This window comes from Schistocerca americana, chromosome 2 (genome assembly GCF_021461395.2).
Source record: "Schistocerca americana isolate TAMUIC-IGC-003095 chromosome 2, iqSchAmer2.1, whole genome shotgun sequence".
Classification (NCBI taxonomy): domain Eukaryota; kingdom Metazoa; phylum Arthropoda; class Insecta; order Orthoptera; family Acrididae; genus Schistocerca; species Schistocerca americana.
In genome coordinates, this window is record NC_060120.1 from 1,001,311,714 (window position 1) to 1,001,332,597 (window position 20,884).

Here is a 20,884-nt window from a genome sequence, read left to right on the forward strand (position 1 = left end):
GAGATAGTTCGGCTATGAGAAAGACAAGAGCGAAAATTTCGGGGACTCTTCTCTGAACTGGCCTCAAGTGCAGAACAGGACACATAATGCTCCTTACGACGCAGAGGAGAAATTTTTGTGAACACTGCATTCACTGCGGCTGACATTCAGCTAGATATAAGCTGTAGCGTTGTTGAGCACCAACTGTGGAAAAATGAACCAGCGAGTTAATTAATTCTTTGTTTACCCATTATGGACTGTGGGATAAGGCTGGCACGTATTTCTTGATGCAATAATTTACCAACAGCCATATGTATCGTACAAATTTATTTTATGAACTTCTTATGTGCTACCAGGCAACGGCCTTGCCGCAGTGGATACACCGGTTCCCGTGAGATCATCGAAGTTAAGCGCTGTCGGGCGTGTTCGGCACTTGGATGGGTGACCATCCAGGCCGCCATGCGCTGTTGCCATTTTTCGGGGTGCACTCAGCCTCGTGATGCCAATTGAGGAGCTACTCGACCGAATAGTAGCGGCTTCGGTCAAGAATACCATCTTACGATCGGGAGAGCGGTGTGCTGACCCCACGCCCCTCCTATCCGCATCCTCCAACGAGGATGACACGGCGGTCGGATGGTCCCGGTAGGGGACTCGTGGCCTGACGACGGAGTGCTTATGTGCTACCAGTTTTGGCATTACATTGATGCCATCTTCAGGCCCCACACATCAGAGTTGTAAAATCGCTATTCACAGAAGGAGCAACACAGTCTGTGTCACCTGGCCACCGAGGGCTGTTGCATAGTGATTTGATTCACGGATCCAGTTATATGACTCCTTCTATGTATAGCAATTTTACAGCTATGACCTGTGGGGCCTGAAGATGGCATCAAGGTAATGCTGAAACTGGTAGCACATAAGAAGTTCATAAAATAAATTTCTACAATACATACAGCTGTTGGTAAATTATTGCATCAAGAGTTAGTTAATTGTTCTTGCGACGACCGAGAGGGCATTTTAATACGCACGCTGCTCCAGCCATGTGCGTGCATATCGCCATATTCCAAGACTAGGGACGAGTACTTGTTTTCTCACATAACAAGACACATAGGGAGAGTTTCTGCTGGAAAAGTCAGCAAAGGCTTAATTAGTCTTTATTGGAATTTCAGAGGACGAGAGCAGCCATGCAGACGACATCTCATCACAGCTAAGGTAAATACCATGTGCAGAGGCATAAAGTTGTTGGTTCACCAGCTTGCGTCCACTGTAGCCTTGAGCGACCTTGGGTAATCTCAACTTGTCACAAAACTAACCATCCTCTGTAGACTTGATTGTCATCTTAAATAGTACCGACCATTGAACCAGAATCGGATGGTTTATCGTAGTACTGACCAACATCATGACGTAGTCATAAGAACAATTTTGTAAAGAAACTTGTAGGTAAAATTAACCATTGTTGTGTTTAGAATTATTTCACTTTCTGGGACGAGATGCGTTCGTTTGACAATTGTCGTAACATTGTCACATTGTAAACTATTTAAATGTGTGTATTTCTGTGATAAGACTGCAACATCAAACCAAAAATATTTATAGCTTGCATAGTTGTTGTGGTGTCCTCAAAACCTTACACAGTGGGCACTGTGTCCCAGAGTACCATTACTTATATGAATGTGTGGCGTCTGCCCTTTCGGACATATAACTGATTCGTCTCGATAGGCAATGAATCCACAGCCTTCAGTGTGGGTACACATTTACTTTCGACCTCCATAGGGAATCTAAAATTACTGAACATGAAGAACATGGATGGGGACTGTGATAGGTGGCTCTAGGTGGGAGTGTGGGTCGTCTGGGGAGCGTGCCGAGTTAGTCTGAGCATTCGCGATAAACACTGTATCCAGGTGGTTCAGTAGTTAACGCAACTGTCTAGCAAGCGCGATATCCTGAGTTTGAGTCCCGGTCCAGCTCCCATTTTCACTCGTCACCACTGATTCCCATAAAGTTCCAAAGCAGCTGCTGTGATTAGTTCCCTCGCTTTTCTTTCCTTATTCCTCCATCCACGTTCAGTTTGCGTAAGAGTACCATCACGTTCTTTGTAATCCCAGAAATTTGCACATTTGATGCCTTGGTCCAGAACTGGATGTGAACCTACTTTCTTCGACTCCGTAACAGCACATCTCAAACCGCAACACCAAGAGAACACGTATTACTCTGAACATTATTATCGTTTATCTTAGAATCTCCTCAAGACTTTTATCACCGATGTGCCATTAAATGAAATTTAAATGCAACAAATCGTACCAAGAGTGTATTGTTTGTGGTAATCCAATGTGCCGTTGCCTTGAAATGACATAAACTCTTCACACGCAACTTTTATTACTAAAACAACGAAATAAATGAATCCAATACGGTGTCTCGAAGGTAGGGAGGAGGGATGTCAGGTGACCAACTTCCGATTTCAGCCGAAAGCCAGCTGAATGCGGCTGAACTGTCCTCATTTTAGTCACTCGTCTTAGAGAGACAACTGATAGTGGTTGCAGAAATATCTTTGCAAAGTATCAGCAATGAGAAGTTAGCGAGTCACTGAAATTTTAGCACTGGTGGTAACTTCCTATGGGGCTAAACTGCTGAGGTCGTCGTTCCCTAGGTTTACACACTACTTAATCTGACTTAAACTAACTTACGCTAAGGACAACACACACACCCATGCCCGAGGGAGGACTCAAACCTCCGACTGGGGGAGCCGCGCGAATCGTGGCAAAGTGTCTGAGACCGCGCGGCTGCACCACTCGGCCATATCACTGGAAATCGGCCAGGAGCTAGTAGGTCTCACGCACTGAGGGTTCTTAATTACTCACAAACACGTACACACACACACACACACACACACGCACACACATACATACATACATACATACATACACCCTGAGAATCAAGAATCCTTACGATTTTTGCCCGTTACCTACATCGATACTAGCAAGATATCGGTCCCAGTAACTCAGACAGTTTCGAGAATGTTCTAATTTCAATTTTGAACTCAGATAACAGGTGAGAAAAGAAATATTTGTATATTTTCGTCTAATTACAAATTAACGATTTTCAGATTTTGTCTTTACTTGTGCTGTGAAATGTTGCTTCCTGCTAAATTTCGTGATTCTAGGACAACGGAAAATATACTGTAGTTTGTAATGAGTGAGTTTGGGAGCGTCAAAACATGTCACTTAAATGGCCATATGTTTTGATTGCATTGACGTAGAAGTTTATATTTATTGCACCACCAACGAACTATAAACCTCAGTATGTGACATAAATTTCAACTTGTTATATCTACCCGATCCTGCGAAAATAGGTGTTTAAGATGTTAACTGAATCTTACGTCGGTTCTTGGTAGAACACCATTAAAACAAATCAAAAGCGCTAGTTTAATTTTGTTCCACAGTATTAATTTATTGTGGTAACCGGTTTTCGGCTTACAAGGCCATCAACAGACGTTTACTGACCGTTGTCACCAAAGAAGTTACAATTTTTGTATTGGAGAGGAAGTTTAGACATCTAGATTGAAGTACAAACACACAATAAATGACGTCTTTGACAGTGTGTTGGAAATGAAATGTAAAAAGTAAAGAAGTTTAACAATAAATAAATATAAAGGGAGTAAACAGGAAAAAACTATAACACAAAACTGCAAAAGTATGCCTACATGACAGTTTCTATTAATAAACAAAACTAAAAAAATTAATGCTTGACAAGGCTACTTCAAGAGGTATAAACGTGGAGAGTGATACACCAACCAATTAAGACAAAGAATTCTCAATTGTAGCTACAGAACATATGAAGGACTTAAGCAATATCAATAAGACAAACAAAAATGAATAAATGCAGGAAAATGGAGGAATGTGAGGGTACATACAGTAAATTTCGTCTTTGAGAGTGTGGTGGTACTGCATTTTAAAAAGCAAAATGTTGAACAATATACAAATATAAAGGGAGCGAATGGGAAAAACATTACACTATACGGAGTGGCCGAGCAGTTCTAGGCGCTACAGTCTGGAACCACGAGACCGCTTCGGTCGCAGGTTCGAATCCTACCTCGGGCATGGATGTGTGTGATGTCCTTAGGTTAGTTAGGTTTAAGTAGTTCTAAGTTCTAGGGGACTGATGACCTCAGAAGTTACGTCCCATTGTGCTCAGAGCCATTTGAACCATTTTTTTGTGCTCAGAGCCATCTGAACCATTACACTATACTGAAAAACTGTGCCTATATAACAGTTTGCATTAACTAAAGGAACGAAATAAATTAAAAACAATTTATGGTTTACACAGGCAATTTCGATCAAATAAAAGAACTCATTGAATGCAGGAAAATGGGGGAGTATGGCTGAACAGCCAGTGTGGGGAGGTTTTCGGCAGACAGACGGACAACAAAGTGATATTGTAAAGGTTCCCTTTTTGCGCTTGAGGTATGGAGCTAAATGGTTCAAATGGCTCTGAGCACTATGGGACTTAACTGCTGAGGTCATCAGTCCCCTAGATCTTAGAACTACTTAAACCGAACTAACCTAAGGACATCACAAACATCCATGCCCGAGGCAGGATTTGGACCTGCGACGGTAGCGGCCGCGCGGTTCCAAACTGTAGCGTCTAGAACCACTCGGCCACTCCGGATGGCCAGGTATGGAGCTATAAAAATTGAAAGTGGGCGCTTAAGAAGCAACTTTGAAGTTGATTTAGTCTTTAAGCTATTTCTCGCGATACATCTGTCATTTTAAAATGGCGATCGCGATGAATAAATACGACTCCAGTCTGAAGATTTTTGTCCTTTCGAGTGTGAAAGGAAGTAAACAGAAAATAATAAGAGAGGTAGAAACAACAGAAACGCAAGAAGAAAACGTAAAAGAGCTGGAGGAATACTGGAAGATAACAAAGAAAAAACAACGGAATCCGAAGAATTGAAATCGTCATCTAAAGGGCTGAATGGAAGAACAGGGAAAAAGTTATTTGCAGAATCACATTCATTTACGGATAGATTAAAGAGCTTGTTGCTGACTGAAACTTCGAAACGGTGAATGAAGTCGATGCTACGAAAGTCACTCAAGGCTAAAGACAGGAAGGGAATCGTAAGGAACGGGCACCGTGTAGCGAAAGTGAAAACCGGAAGGAGTGTGACAGCGTCGCTCCGATATTTCACTGAGAGATTCCCCCCCCCCCCCCCCCCTCAACCTGCAGCTCATTTCCCCTGCTCACGTGACTTTCAACCAATGGAAAAAGCGAGAGCTGGTTGCTAAGGGCCCCGCGAGGTCCCCCGCTGCTCTCGTCTTCATCAACGGACACTGCATTTTGCAGAGATCTGGATTCGCGGGATAATCAGTCGGTGCGCGCACTGCATCTTTCAAGTGCTCATAATTACTTTGCAGGCCGAGCAAGCGGCGCGTTAAACGAGCCCCGGAGCCCGGCCGCGCGGCGCACACAATTAAGCGGCGGTTCTGTGCCTTCCGCCCCCGCCGCCCCCGCCGCCCCCACGCTCGGCTCAGCTCAGCTGGCCTTTTGTCGTCGCGGGGCCCCCTGCTGCATACGGAGGGAGGGAGGCGCGACTACCGCACTCGCATCCTCGTTACGCACAACTTCTAGTCTCACAGTCCCGCAACAGAAAGTTCACTACCTGCTTGCAATGGCCCCATTCCTCCCACCTGCTTATTATTTTTCAGCTGTTTTTTCAGTACCTCATTCTCTCTGTTGCTTTGCGAATTACGCTTCACGGACAGCTTATTTACTTGTGTGAGCAGCTGGATGTGAGACACCCGTGTGGGGTTGCGGATTTGGATCCGTAAGGGTCGAAGTAAAGTGCAGCATGTTTACATAAAAGCTACAGGAATCGTATGGCCAGTAGGGTATCTTATAGAGATCGCCACACCAAAGTTGATAGCGTGAATCGATACCACAGACATTAGCGAGAGCTTGCTGCAGTCCGCGACGACGTATGGGAAGCGCACCTGAATACCTAGCCTCCATTCTCAGCATAACAGCGCTCTCACACGGAGGTAAATACAGTGTCGAACTAACGAAAGCTCTGTCCTAGTTCGAGACCTCTGCCACACCAGTCAACATTGTCGAATAGAACGTCTTGCTCAAGCGATCGTCAACAGCATGCACAAATTTTACAAAACGCAAAACACTGTGCTCTCTGTGATTATGTTATTTATTCCACTACAGGTTTCGGTTCTGGACCATTATCAACAGTAGCAGTACAACGTGTAAAAGTGGACAATGTGACAATGCCAAACGAAATAAAAAGAAACAAGAAAAAAGTTAAATCGATCGAAAAATTTGCAGAAATTATCACAGACGTATCACATGTCATATATGCTTTGCCGTAAGTTATCACTGAAAACCATAATTGCCAATCATCATCATCATCATCACCATCATTTAAGACTGATTATGCCTTTCAGCGTTCAGTCTGGAACATAGTCCCCCTTATAAAATTCCTCCATGATCCCCTATTCAGTGCTAACATTGATGCCTCTTCTGATGTTAAGCCTATTACTTCAAAATCATTCTTAATTCATATCATTCATATGATGCTGGCAACAATCAGAGCAAAATAATTGCAAATACAAATCAATAATTGTCACAACATTAAAATATGATGACACATTGACAAAAGGCCAGCATGTGATGTACAGCACTACAAATCAAAGAAATTCAGAGTAAAGGTCACAGTCTTGACCAAATACAAAGGAGTTGCCATTAAACAGTTTTGTGGTAATCGTATTACAAAACTGAAGTACTAACAGGTATAAGAAAGGGAACTTTTTTTCAGTATCTATAATTCAACTTTATTTCAATTTCTATAATAATGTGTGACATCACCAACAACTTTAATCTTGCTGCACTTAAGAGCTCCTTTAAGCCATACAGACACAGAATCTGACTCATTTATTTTGCATCGCCCGCCCAGACATTCTGCGACGTCTTCGTTGATCCATTATGGACCGTGGGACAACGGCTGGCATGTATTTCTTGATGCAATAATTTACCGACAGTCGTATGTATTGTAGAAATTTATTTTACGAACTTCTTATGTGCTACCAGTTTCAGCATTACATTGATGCCATCTTCAGGCCTCACACGTCGTAGTCGTAGAATCGAGTCAAGTAAAGCGAGGCTGTGTCGCCTGGCCACCAAGAGCTGTTGCATAACGATTTGATACACGGATCCAGTTATATGGCTCCTTACGTGTTAGTGACTTTACGACTGTGACGTGTGGGGCCTGAGATGGCATCAGTGTAATGCCGAAACTGGTAGCACATAAGAAATTCATAAATTAAATTTCTACAATACACACGGCTGTTTGTAAATTATTGCATCAAGAAGTTCTGCGATGTAGTGCGGCTCCCACCTCAACACTCGTTGACAGCCCGTCGCGTGCCCAGGTGAGGACAATATGGTCCAGGATGTCGATTGCAGTGAAAACTACGCCCTTGTCATCCACCACGGATCGACCAAGTTGGCAGCAGATGTTCATGAATCGCTCAGATGGCTGTGCGAACGTGCCACACCTGGTTGGTGTGGAGATGGCATCTTGCAGATCATCCACCATTGACCTGCAGTGGAGGAGGGCTTGCTGTAAACCAGTCTTCCCCTCATCTGCAATGTCGCAATAGGCAACAACGACAGATAATTGCTGCGGTATGGGTCGGGTTGGCTGAGTCTCGGTGTTGAAGTTAGGAAGTGGATAGCAGGCAGAGCACTATCGATCAGCTTGTCATGGTTTTACTGGAACTCAACAGACCATCATTCCCTCTGGTTCTGGTGACCCACACAGAGTGGCAGAACGACTAGATGTTTCTATGAGCTCCAAAAACCTCGTTATTCAAAGAGCTAAGCCTGCAGGTATGATATACTCGCTCTTGATATATGACCGCACTTGCAGTCGCTATTCAGTCTCGTCAGCGCATCCTTGCGCTGGTGTGGTAATTCAGTAATTATTCTGGTCACCAAGCTCGGATCTTTCTGCAACGTATGATTATTGCAGTAGAACTTTGGCGCTGATGTTACGGAATATTATTTTACACTATAACGTTATGTAGCACTGTGGCACTAGCGTTTCTGCTTACTTTATTCAGAGGTTGTTCGCCTGGCGCCCTTACATCCGTAACATTGGCGGTACGTCTTGTTGACGTTCCCATTTGCACACTGGCCCTCTCTGTTCTGAGCTCGCCGCGTAGAATTGGAAAAAAAAGAAAGAAACATATACAACAAAAATATTCTGTGGCGTAACACAGCTGAGTAAAATATTTATATTTCAGTAAAGTCGTAGTTCCATTCAATAACACTTCCTTCAGAAAAATTACGAGTTCGTGTAGTAGTCACATCATTGTATGCACATTATTGAAGTATAGTGTTACTATATGAAAACTAAAAGTCTAGAGAATTGGAGAAATTTTATTTCTGTCAGTCAGCTCCATGCACAAAACAGTAATAGAAGTACTAAATTAGTTATCCCATCACTTGATTAATGCACTGAAACAGATCCCAAAACTAAATTTATGAATTAATCATCAAAACATCTACATGGGAGTAAGACAACTGACACCCAGACCAAGAATCTGGATTAATTTACGAAAACACGTGGAAGAGTGGTCAAACTTGATGTGTCATTTATCATTCCCAATCAAATATTTTTATTTAATAACAATTCTATCATAAGCCAATTAACAGTTACCAAGATTCTTGTCAAATTCAAATAGTTAAGGCTTTTGAATTAATATCACAGTGCATATCCTAGCTGCGTTATACATAAAGTTACAAATAATACTCGAAGAACATATCAACTGTCCAACACAATGGTGGCGCCTGGCGAGGGTAATCTTGGACAACACCTGACCAAGGTGAAAAGGGTGTTCCTCGAACGAAAGGCTATGGACAACCACATCGCAAGGTGGTTTCAAATCCTGCAAGACACGATCCAATAAACGGGAAAGAACAGCGGCTTCAGCAACCAGCCCGAACGGGACTCTATTAAACTCATCCAGATTCCAGTCCGTGCAAAAGCGGATGACGTGCTTAGATTCTTCGGTCAAGGGAATCTGGCAACGGGCTTGATTCAAGTCGAGCACGGTGAAGCAACTAGCCACAGAACAGCAGGTAAAACAGTTATGTATATCAGGCAACGGAAACAATACTTGCGACTGGCCCAATCAGATTCGGATCTAGTTTTGTTACCCGCGAAATAAAAGATGTCGATGGTCGACTTTCATCTGACTTGAGCTGCTCTTCAGTTCCTCAGTTGACTCTAGCAATTCCTGAAATTCATCAAAATTAGTTGGGCGGCGCACGAATGCCAATTGATACCGATCCTCTGCACGCTTGCCTTCTAAAATATTGAAGATACTATCAGATTCGGTAACTCACATATAGAGTGCTAACACAGCCTATTCGTTCTACATATTGGCTCAATGTCTCGGAAGATGCCTGCACCCGCCAATAATACCCACTCAAGCTCATTGCCCAAATGCGCCGACAACTTCCTGTCTATAATACGAGCCCTCAGCAGTCCTATGGAATCCTGACGTCTCAAGGTTTCAGAGACCAAGATAGTCAGTGTCCCTTTTGTTAACGGACAAAGCAACGAAAGTATCATGTGGTGGGGTATGTACAGGGCACCAGCATGAGGCTAAAACCGGACAAGCAGCCTAAATCACTTTGTTGAACTTGATGCAAATCATCAGTAGACAACTCAGATATACCGGTAAGGAGACACCTAATAGATTTGGTCAATTTGGCGAAGTGATCAGAGGTCAAACTACCAATACCTTATCCTCAAGGTGCTGATTATGACTTAAAATATCCTGCTCCAACCCCCCACCGCTGCTCTCTAAAGTCAGGGATGGTCCCCTAACCTGCAAGTCCCGTACCCAATTAAGTAACTGTTTAACGCCTTGCTTCTCGGAATCCTGAATTCAATATGACTGAGATTCATTAAGCGATTCCTCCAATGTGCTAGGTGCGCCTAGATCCTATGAGACTTCTTATAGATGGATTCGCTGCCCTCCAGGAAAGAAACAATAGTTGCATATCATCTAACGTGGCTGAAATAATAGGAAGAGAGACACCTACCTCGCCAATGGTTTCCGAAGAAAGTCAAAGCGAACAACATGGCTGTCCGTTCTGGCAATCTAGCTTCTATAGGCAGGCCGCGAATCTTAATTCATACTGCAAATACTCCCTCTTAAGAAGCGAAATCCCAGGGCACCCACTGGAAACCATAATAGGTAGTAACCTCCTGAAAACAACCAAAAATGTTAATATACACACATAAAAAAAGTTTTGCATCACCTCGGTTCTAAGAGTTCCGGAGTCTGTAGAGAAAATTCGAATAGAGATCAACATAAACATCATTTCCGCCCTTTTTATTGCTCAGAAAACCACACATTGCACGTTGTACCACCATAAAGCGAGACCTTCAGAGGTGGTGGTCCAGATTGCTGTCCACACCGGTACCTCTAATACCCAGTAGCACGTCCACTTGCACTGATGCAAGCCTGTATTCGTCGTGGTATACTGTCCACAAGTTCATCAAGGCACTGTTGCTCCATATTGTCCCACTCCTCAACGGCGATTCGGCGTGGATCCCTCAGAGTGTTTGGTGGGTCACGTCGTCCATAAACATGGGACTTAACATCTGAGGTCATCAGTCCGCTAGATCTTCGAACTACGTAAATCTAATTAATCTAAGGACATCAGACACATCCATGCCCGAGGCACCAACAATCGTAGCGGTCGCGCGGTTCCAGACTGAAGCGCCTAGAACCGCTCGGTCACAACGACCGGCCAGCCCTTATCAATCTATTACAGGCATGTTCGATACTGTTCATGTCTGAATAACGTGCTGGCCACTCTAGTCGAGCGATGTCGTTATCCTCAAGGAAGTCATTCACAAGACGTGCACGATGGGGGCACAAATTGTCGTCCATGAAGACGAATGCCTCGCCAATATGCTGTCGATATGGTTTGCACTATCGGTCGGAGGATGGCATTCACGTATCCTACAGCCGTTACGGCGCCTTCCATTACCACCAGCGGCGTACGTCGGCCCCACATAATGCCACCCCAAAACAGCAGGGAACCTCCACCTTGCTGCACTTGCTGGGCAGTGTGTCTAAGTCATTCAGCCTGACCGGGTTGGCCTCCAAACACGTCTCCGATGATTGTCTAGTTGAAGGCAAATGCGACACTCATCCGTGAAGAGCGGTCCACTCGGTATGTTGTTGGGACCATGTGTATCGCGCTGCATGGTGTGGTTGCAAAGATGAACATCGCCATGGACGTCGGGAGTGATTTTGCGCATCATGCAGCCTATTGCGCACAGTTTAAGTCGTAACTCGACGTCCTGTGGCTGCACGAAAAGCATTATTCAACATGGTGGCGTTGCTGTCAGGGTTCGTCCGAGCCATAATCCGTAGGTAGCGGTCATCCACTGCAGTAGTAGCCCTTTGGCGGCCTGAGCGAGGCATGTCATCGACAGTTCCTGTCTCTCTGTATCTTCTCCATTTCCGAACAACATCGTTCGGTTCACTCTGAGACGCCTGTACACTTCCCTTGTTGAGAGCCCTTCCTGGCACAAAGTAACAATGCGGACGCGATCAAACCGCGGTATTGACCGTCTAGACATGGTTGAACTACAGATAACACGAGCCGTGTACTCCTTCCTGGTGGAACTGTTCGGCTGTCGGACCCCCTCCGTCTAACAGGCGCTGCTCATGCATGCTTGTTCACATCTTTGGGCGGGTTTAGTGACATCTCTGAACAGTCAAAGGGACTGTGTCTGTGATATAATATCCGCAGTCAACGTCTATCTTCAGGAGTTCTGGGAGCCTGGGTGATGCAGAACTTTTTCTGATGTGTAATAACTCAGGGAATGACAGATGTAAGTACAATAACTGAAAGGAACGACAAATGACGTCAACGGGTAACCAACGCCAAACCCACCTGCCAAACAGAACGTAACCATGCTCTGCTACCAATCGAGACCTGAAACAAGGATCGGGATTAATTTAAGAAAAACACGTGGAAGGATCGTCCAATTTGTTGCGTCATTTGTCATTATTTAGTAACAATTCTGTCATAAACCAACTAACTGTTACCAAGATTCTTGCCAAATTGCTACAGATAGCTAAGGCTTTTGAATTAATGTCACAATGCATAAGGACATTTGCATTACATACAAAATTACAAATGATACTAGAAGAACATTTCAACTGTGCAATACATTGGCGGCCCGAATGCAGACAGTTAAGCCGGTGGTGGCACTCAATCCGTGCTACTAGCATCACAACTGCAGGTAATCCCACAACAATAATGCCCCTCCATAGCTGACGACCCATGCATGTGGCAATATTTACACCACAAAATCGGCCACTACGACTGAAATGAGAATATGATCATCAGCACTGTAAGTCGATGCAGTGGCAGAGCGTTACATGATCTGATGAATCCCGATACCTTCTTCATCATGCTGATGGGAGGGCGCGAATCCGTCGCCTTCCAGAGGATCAACTCCTTGTCACCTCTACTGCGGGACGGAGACAAGCTGGCGGGGCTCCATCATGCTCTGGGGAACATCCACGTGGGCATTCATGGGTCCAGTGGAGGTCGTGCAAGGCACCACGACGGCCAAGGAGTATCGTACACTGGCTGCAGACCACATACTCGCCTTCATGACGATCACGTTTCTAGACAGCAGTGCCATTTTTCATCAAGATAATGAGTCATGTCACTAGGCCAGGCGTGTGATTGAGTAGTTTGGGGAACACAGTGGCAAGTTCAAATTGATGAGCCGGCCCTCCAACTCTCCAGATCTGAACCCGATCGAACATATGCGTGATGTTACTGAACATGGCGTCAGAGCTCATGGCCCCTCTCCACGGAATTTGCGGGAATTAGGTGACTTGTGTGTGCAGATGTGGATCCAACTCCTTGCAGGATCCCACCAAGACCTCACTGCTTCCATGCCATGACGCGTCGCAGCTGTCAAAGAAACGAAAGATAGACATACCGGCTATTAGGTAAGTGGTCATAATGTTCTGGCTGATCAGTGTTTAATTATGTCTGCTTCCTACTATACTGTATACGAACAATAAGTAGAATTTCGTTATTTGCTATCTTTCTTGGTGCCTTAGTTTTAGTGGCAAGAGCACTATGCTATCTCATTTTTCTTTATACAATTTAATTTAATATAACAATTAACCTACCTCTACCACATAGTTCTTCTTCTTCGCCAATCATCTATAGCTTGCGGCGCTTCTCCGCTCCCAGTCGTACATGTTCTTCTTTCTTGACTTTCCTCAACTTGATATTCATTGCTTGCATTGCCTCCTTCACATCATTTTGCCAGATGCGTCATGGGCGACTCCTTTTCTTCCGGTGGGACGACATTCATCATAGTATCCTGTTTGGTATCCTGTCTTGATGATGATGTTTGATTTGTGGGGCGCTCAAATGCACGGGCATCAGCGCCCGTCCGAAGTCCCAATCCTTACACAGTCCATTTCCTTTTCAAATCCAATCTAATCACTCTCACAAATGATGATGATGATGATGATGACGAAATGATGAGGGCAACACAAACACCCAGTCCCCGGGGTGAGGAAGTATCCTGTCTTGATTCATCATATTCACATGACCATACAACATCAGTTGTTTTTTGGATGTCTTCTCACATAACCCTATCCATTTTCATCCGATGTCGCATTACGTCATTTCTTATCCTATCCACTCTAGTACAGCTCGAGCTTCGTCTTACGTAATCCACCTCAGTGACAAGCAGCTTATTCTTCTTTCTTTTTCCTAACGTTCCACTCTTCTTCTTCGTACAAAACTACACTCTGTACTATAGTCTTATACATTTTCTTCTTCTTTGTTCTTATATTTTTTTGTTCCACAGAACAGAGTGAAACGCCCGCTAAACCCGCTGGGCAGAGCAGGTAATAAGGTTGTGGAAAGGGCCAAGGGTTGAGGTCAGTTTTTGCTTCTGATTGTCATTTATTGTAATTTAATAACCTATACAACGAAAGCGGTGCCGGCCGGGATGGCCGAGCGCCTCTAGGCGCTACAGTCTGGAACCGCGCGACAGCTACGGTCGCAGGTTCGCATCCTGCCTCGGGCATGGATGTGTGTGATGTCCTTAGGTTAGCTAGGTTTAAGTAGTTCTAAGTTCTAGGGGACTGATGACCTCAGATGTTAAGTCCCAAAGTGCTCAGAGCCATTTGAACCATTTGAACGAAAGCGGCACATAGCCGAATCTTTACCGAATGCAACTCTTTCACGGCTGAAGGCCTCCAACAAGAAATCTTAACAAGATAAAATCCAATTAAGATAGCAATAAAATAATTCAAAAAACAACAACGTAAAGTTCAATACAAATTGCTGAGGGCCACAATTAAATTCCTAAATTTTAGAATATATTACCATAGACCTTTAAAGGCAGAAGGCCAACAAGAAATCTTTAAAAAATCAAAATTCAATTAAGAAGACAATAAAATAATTTAAAATCCCAAATAAGCAACATACGCAAGGTGCAACACAAATGGCTGAGGGCCACAATTAAATTTCAAAAGTTCAGAATATATTACCACAGACCTTTAAAGGTAGGAGGCCGAAATGTTTAACAACAAGAAATCTTAAAAATCAATAACATAAAAATCCAATTGAGGTAGCAATAAAATAATTTAAAGAAGCAACTTATGCAAGGTGCAATACCAATGGCTGAGGTCCACAATTAAACTTCCAAATTTTAAAATATATTACCAATATCATTAAAGGCAGAAGGCTGCAGTGTTTAAGCTTGAAAGATAAATTTAAAAATTAATTTTGCAAAATTTTAAGAAAACATAACAAATAACCATAAGCCTAAAATTTAAAATAGCTGACAACAGATAATTAAACACCGGTGGCACTCAGAAGGCCTCCAGGGAGGTCGGTCTGCTCTCCTTCACTTAGGTTAAACGGTTCAAATGGCTCTGAGCACTATGGGACTTAACATCTGTGGTCATCAGTTCCCTAGAACTTAGAACTACTTAAACCTAACTAACCTAAGGACAACACACACATCCATGCCCGAGGCAGGATTCGAACCTGCGACCGTAGCAGTCGCGCGGTTCCGGACTGCGCGCCTAGAACCGCTAGACCACCGCGGCCGGCCCTTCACTTAGGTGAGACATGTGGTGAGTACAACTATACTTGATCCGTCGGAACCCAACCAGGGGACAGTCACAGACCGCCTGACACGACGACTTCCTTCCCGTCAATCAGTACATGACAACTCAAACCGGCAATGTTACAAACGTGATAATCCACGATGGAGTATGTATTAGCTGTCAAAATTACACACCATGTTGGACAGCGACAACAGGTGAGGAAAAGACGCTGCGCCGGCCGAAGTGGCCGTGCGGCTAAAGGTGCTGCAGTCTGGAACCGCAAGACCGCTACGGTCGCAGGTTCGAATCCTGCCTCGGGCATGGATGTTTGTGATGTCCTTAGGTTAGTTAGGTTTAACTAGTTCTAAATTCTAGGGAACTAATGACCTCAGCAGTTGAGTCCCATAGTGCTCAGAGCCATTTGAACCAAAAGACGCTGCCTGAAATTACGTTAGTGGCCAGGGCAGGTAACCAGAACACTGACGGCCACAAGACAGAAAATTTCACTGGCGCACTCAAATCGTAGTCGACCAAAATAGTTAATTGCACCGCATGGCGGCTAAATCTCAGCAGCAGAACCACTCGGTGTTGCTCACCGGAACACCTCCCCAACAGCAAACCACCGAAGCGAACCACCACAACATGAATAGACGTGACTTGGGTAGTTAATACCACTACTCAACTCTGACGTCCTGGGTCGGTGAACCACGAAGCTCGTAGCGATCGGACAGCTCCACACACACTCCGACACTGCGCAGGGGCTGACAGCGGCCCCAGCCGACTGCACCGCGCGGAGATAACTTCTCTGGTCAGCAACAACCGACCGACTCACTCCAGACTCCCTTGCCGGAAACTATGTGCTCCAAACCAAAGATGGTACACGGCGCAAAGATCCATACACATCACTGCTGCCACACGTAGTAGGAAGAAGAGCCACGACGTAACCGGGACAAGGGCGGGAAACCAAACACAGGAAGACAGCGAAGACCACGAAAACGCATTGTTGGGAGAGAACACGGCTCACAAAGTTCATTGCACTTGTTACCGCTCGTACTTTATTAGTCCTACTAGTGATTTCAGCATTCCTTGTGTTCCGTTTATTAAACAATACCCGAAGATATTTTGCCTTTTCCATGCCTACGGTTACTCTTCCATCTACCTCCAAAATATTTACTTTTTCTTTTCCGATAAGCAAGTACTCACATCTCTTCATGGTCATCTTCAGGCTGGCCTTATTGCATTCTTCTTTCAGGTTTCTTATCGTATAGCTCAGATCATCTTCATCTTCTGCTAGTACAATCTGGTATTTGCAAAATATGGGCTAAGCATCTTGCTGTCCTCTATTGTTACTGCCAAGACCTGACAAGTGTGTAGCATCTCTCCTAGGTACAACTTATAGAGGGTCGGTGAAAGGCCACATCCTTGCCACAGATCCTTATTCGCCTCGAATTCTTCTGTCCAGCTATTCCCAATCCATACTCTAACTGTGTTATTTTCATATAATTTCATATCAACCTTTAGCAATCTTTGATTTAACAGTATCTCAACTTTTCCCACAGTTTGTTCGTGGGCAAATTATCATATGCTCTCCTTAGGTCAATCAATGCAATAAGCATCTTCAGTCCAACCTTTGTGCGTTTTTCACATATTACTTCAATGGTGAAAATGTTGTCCATTACCGATCTTACTTCTCGTAATCCTGCTTGCTCTTCTTACTGCTTGTGAGTTGTTTCTTTCTCTACCAGACCTTTCAGTACATTCGAATACAATCTTCTAACGAAAGACATCACTCCAACCCCTTACAATTATTTGGGTTGTTACATGACCCTTTCATTTGTACGAGCTTCCGTAACCTGCTTCTCATTTCGATGGACACATCTTCTCCGTTTAATAGTCTTCTAAACAGCTTCCTTAGCATCTTCAACAATTTCGGGGAACCAAACTTCTCTAGTTCTGTATACATACTGATCCATATCCTGGGGCCTTCTTCAACTTACAGCTCCTCATAGCCTGTTGAAAAACTTGTATATCCAAACGCCATAAGTCCTCCTGTTGCATCCTCACCTCACAACCATGTGAAAGTTCAGGCCGATTTTCCTGGAATAAATCCTTGAAATGCGTTGTCCATCGATCATGACTAATAGTATTATGATGTAACTTGTCACTAGTTGACACTCGCGTTGATCTGATTATTGTCCATGCCTCAGTAGTAGCAGTCCCTCCAGTCAGTGTGTCTACATATTCATATCTTTCTTCTAACGCCTTGGTTTTCCTTTTTAAACTTCTCTTTTTACTTTTCTATTTACTGTCCTATATATATATCCCTAACTGTCATTGATATTCAGGAACGTCAGATAAGCTTCTTTTTTTTTCTTCTCTGCTCTTTCGGCATCCAACCACACTGGTTTCATCTTCTTATATTCTCCAAGGACTTATTTCTCTGCTTCATCTATGGTCTTCTTTATATGCTTATATTCCTCTTCTACTGATTTCTGTGCGCTCTCCAATTTGTTTGCCAGTTGTTGTTGGTGTAAGTACTTAGTAGTATCTTCCCTTAAACTTTATATCTCATGCAGGTCAATACGTTGCGTCCGCTTCTTTTTCACCACTAATTCACAAAGTATAGAGAAATAAATTTTACATCCACAAAATGATGGTCACAGTCTGTCTCTATTTTAGCTTTATTGAACATTCTGACACAAGAAGGCCATTAAAACACTCCAAGGAAGCAGAGGACGCTTTTATATCCATAGAGACAGAGCGCTTTTTTCGTTGCAGGTGAGAGGCGTTAGAAGTTTTGCGAACAGTGTAGAAGGAATACTGGGTTGACCGAAATGTCTTTTGCGAATTGAGTGACAAATCGAAATAAACAATAAAGAGATTATTAAGAACTATTTGAAGCGAGAGCGAACACCAGGAAATAATGACCAAGTGGAAGACAACTTACTAGAAATTTTTACAAAATCGCAATGCTGAGGTAAGCCAGAGTTAAAAAAGTCACAATGTGACGATCAAAAAAAGTCTTAAAAATGTTGTGTTTTGCATGAGACAAACCTTCCGTACCAACCTACAAATGTTCAGTTCTGCCGGTGGTTTCTGATTTAAGTGGTACGGGGATATTTTGATCATCAGTTCTCCGTTTGTTCAGACGAGGCCTGATCCGCCCCCTATAGGTATTTGAACTCACCGAACACATGGCGTTATGTATCATAAAAAAAATAGTGCGTGAACCTTACGCTATAAATATAGAGCCAGTTAACACCAGTGTACGCTACGGGCATGGAACCATAAAGATTACTGATCTTAATCTACTGCCATTAACGCATTTAAAATAAATGGAAAGAAAAATTCTGGCACCCATCATTCTCTGCCAGTCACTCAGAAGGGGTTTCGAATACAGTGGGATCAAAAGTATTCGGACTCATATTTTCAGTGCAGTACTGACTACAAGATGTCACGACAGTATGAAAGGCGGCGGGGAGTATTGTATTGTCAGAAAAGCCGCAGTAACAGTAGAACAGCTCAGTCAGGAGAACACAGTGACTTCGAACCAGGGCAAGTCATTTGATGTCACCTGATTGACAGATCCATCAAGGACATTTCAACGCTTTTAAAGGAAGCCAATTCGACTGCTGGTGAGATGATTGTCAATTAAGAAGGCGAAGGAACAACCATAGGTAAGCCAAGACCGGGAAGACCTCATGCTGTGACGGACAGGGACCATCGAGCATTGGGGGCGAGGGTGGTTGTAAAACGTCGCACGAACCCAGCGGAAGGAACCACTGATGAGTTCCTAAGAGCTACCAGCAGTCCAGTTAGAACCATGACTGTGTGTAAGGAGTTAAAAAAATGGCTTGCAATGATCGAGTAGCTCCTCATAAGACGTGCTAAGTGAAGTCTGAGGTAGTGTAAACAGTGACGTCACTGGACAGTGCACGATTGTAAATTACTGTTTAGGAGCGATGAATCACGCTGTAGCCTGCGGCAGTAGCATGGGAGGCCTGCAGAACGTCACCTGCCTTCATGAGTAGTTCCAACAGTGAAGTGCGAGACGTGGCGATGTTAATGTAAGAGGGCGTATTTTGTTGTTAGGGTGTGGTCTCCTTAGCGTGCTTAAGAAACCGCTATATACAGTGGGATATAAACATGTTTTAGACCATAGTATACTGCGTACAGTAGAGGAACAGTTCGGAGACAATGACTGTTTGTAAATTTAGGCAACATTCTCCTTGGAGCGCAGCGATCTGCTGCTAACTTTGATTAAAAACGACAATTGAGATCGCAGTAACATTTGTTTATTATGACCGGTTTCCTGCTTTGTTAAAGCCACCCTCAGATTTTTTGGCCCCCTATGACAGGCAACGGTGGCTCGGTGATGCCACGATGGTACACTGTCTACTGCGTACGTGGTATCACGAGAAAAAAGTAAAGGTGGAGAGTTTTTCTCGTTCAAAAATAATATTCATCACTGATAGCGCATTTACATACATGACACGCATGGTTTTGTTCGTTATTTGCACAGTTTACTTGTGGTTATCGTAACATTTTACTACGGTTTCTAGAAGGCTTTCCAGGAGACTATACAACAGTTTCCCCAGTTATACTACAGTGTTTTAATATACGGGTTGTTACAAAAAGGTACGGCCAAACTTTCAGGAAACATTCCTCACACACAAAGAAAGAAAATATGTTATGTGGACATGTGTCCGGAAACGCTTACTTTCCATATTAGAGCTCATTTTATTACTTCTCTTCAAATCACATTACTCATGGAATGGATACACACAGCAACAGAACGTACCAGCGTGACTTCAAACACTTTGTTACAGGAAATGTTCAAAATGTCCTCCGTTAGCGAGGATACATGCATCCACCCTCCGTCGCATGGAATCCCTGATGTGCTGATGCAGCCCTGGAGAATGGCGTATTGTATCACAGCCGTCCACAATACGAGCACGAAGAGTCTCTATACTTGGTATCGGGGTTGCGTAGACAAGAGCTTTCAAATGCCCCCATAAATGAAAGTCAAGAGGGTTGAGGTCAGGAGAGCGCGGAGGCCATGGAATTGGTCCGCCTCAACCAATCCATCGGTCACCGAATCTGTTGTTGAGAAGCGTACGAACACTTCGATTGAAATGTGCAGGAGCTCCATCGTGCATGAACCACATGTTGTGTCGTACTTGTAAAGGCACATGTTCTAGCAGCACAGGTAGAGCATCCCGTATGAAATCATGATAACGTGCTCCATTGAGCTTAGGTGGAATAACATGGGGCCCAAACAAGACATCACCAACAATGCCTGCCCAAACGTTCACAGAAAATCTGTGTTGATGACGTGATTGCACAATTGCGTGCGGATTCTCGTCAGCTCACACATGATGATTGTGAAAATTTACAATTTGATCACCCTGGAATGAAGCCTCATCCGTAAAGAGAACATTTGCACTGAAATGAGGATTGACACATTGTTGGATGAACCATTCACAGAAGTGTACCCGTGGAGGCCATTCAGCTGCTGATAGTGCCTGCACACGCTGTACATGGTACGGAAACAACTGGTTCTCCCGTAGCACTCTCCATACAGTGACGTGGTCAACGTTACCTTGTACAGCAGCAACTTCTCTGACGCTGACATGAGGGTTATCGTCAACTGCACGAAGAATTGCCTCGTCCATTGCAGGTGTCCTCGTCGTTCTAGGTCTTCCCCAGTCGCG

The 20,884-nt window shown here is 44.0% G+C and overlaps 1 pseudogene; it reads left to right on the forward strand.

The window, feature by feature from the left end:
- Window positions 1-334: 334 nt before the first annotated feature.
- Window positions 335-452, forward strand: LOC124597011 (annotated as a pseudogene).
- The last annotated feature ends 20,432 nt before the right edge of the window (window positions 453-20,884 follow it).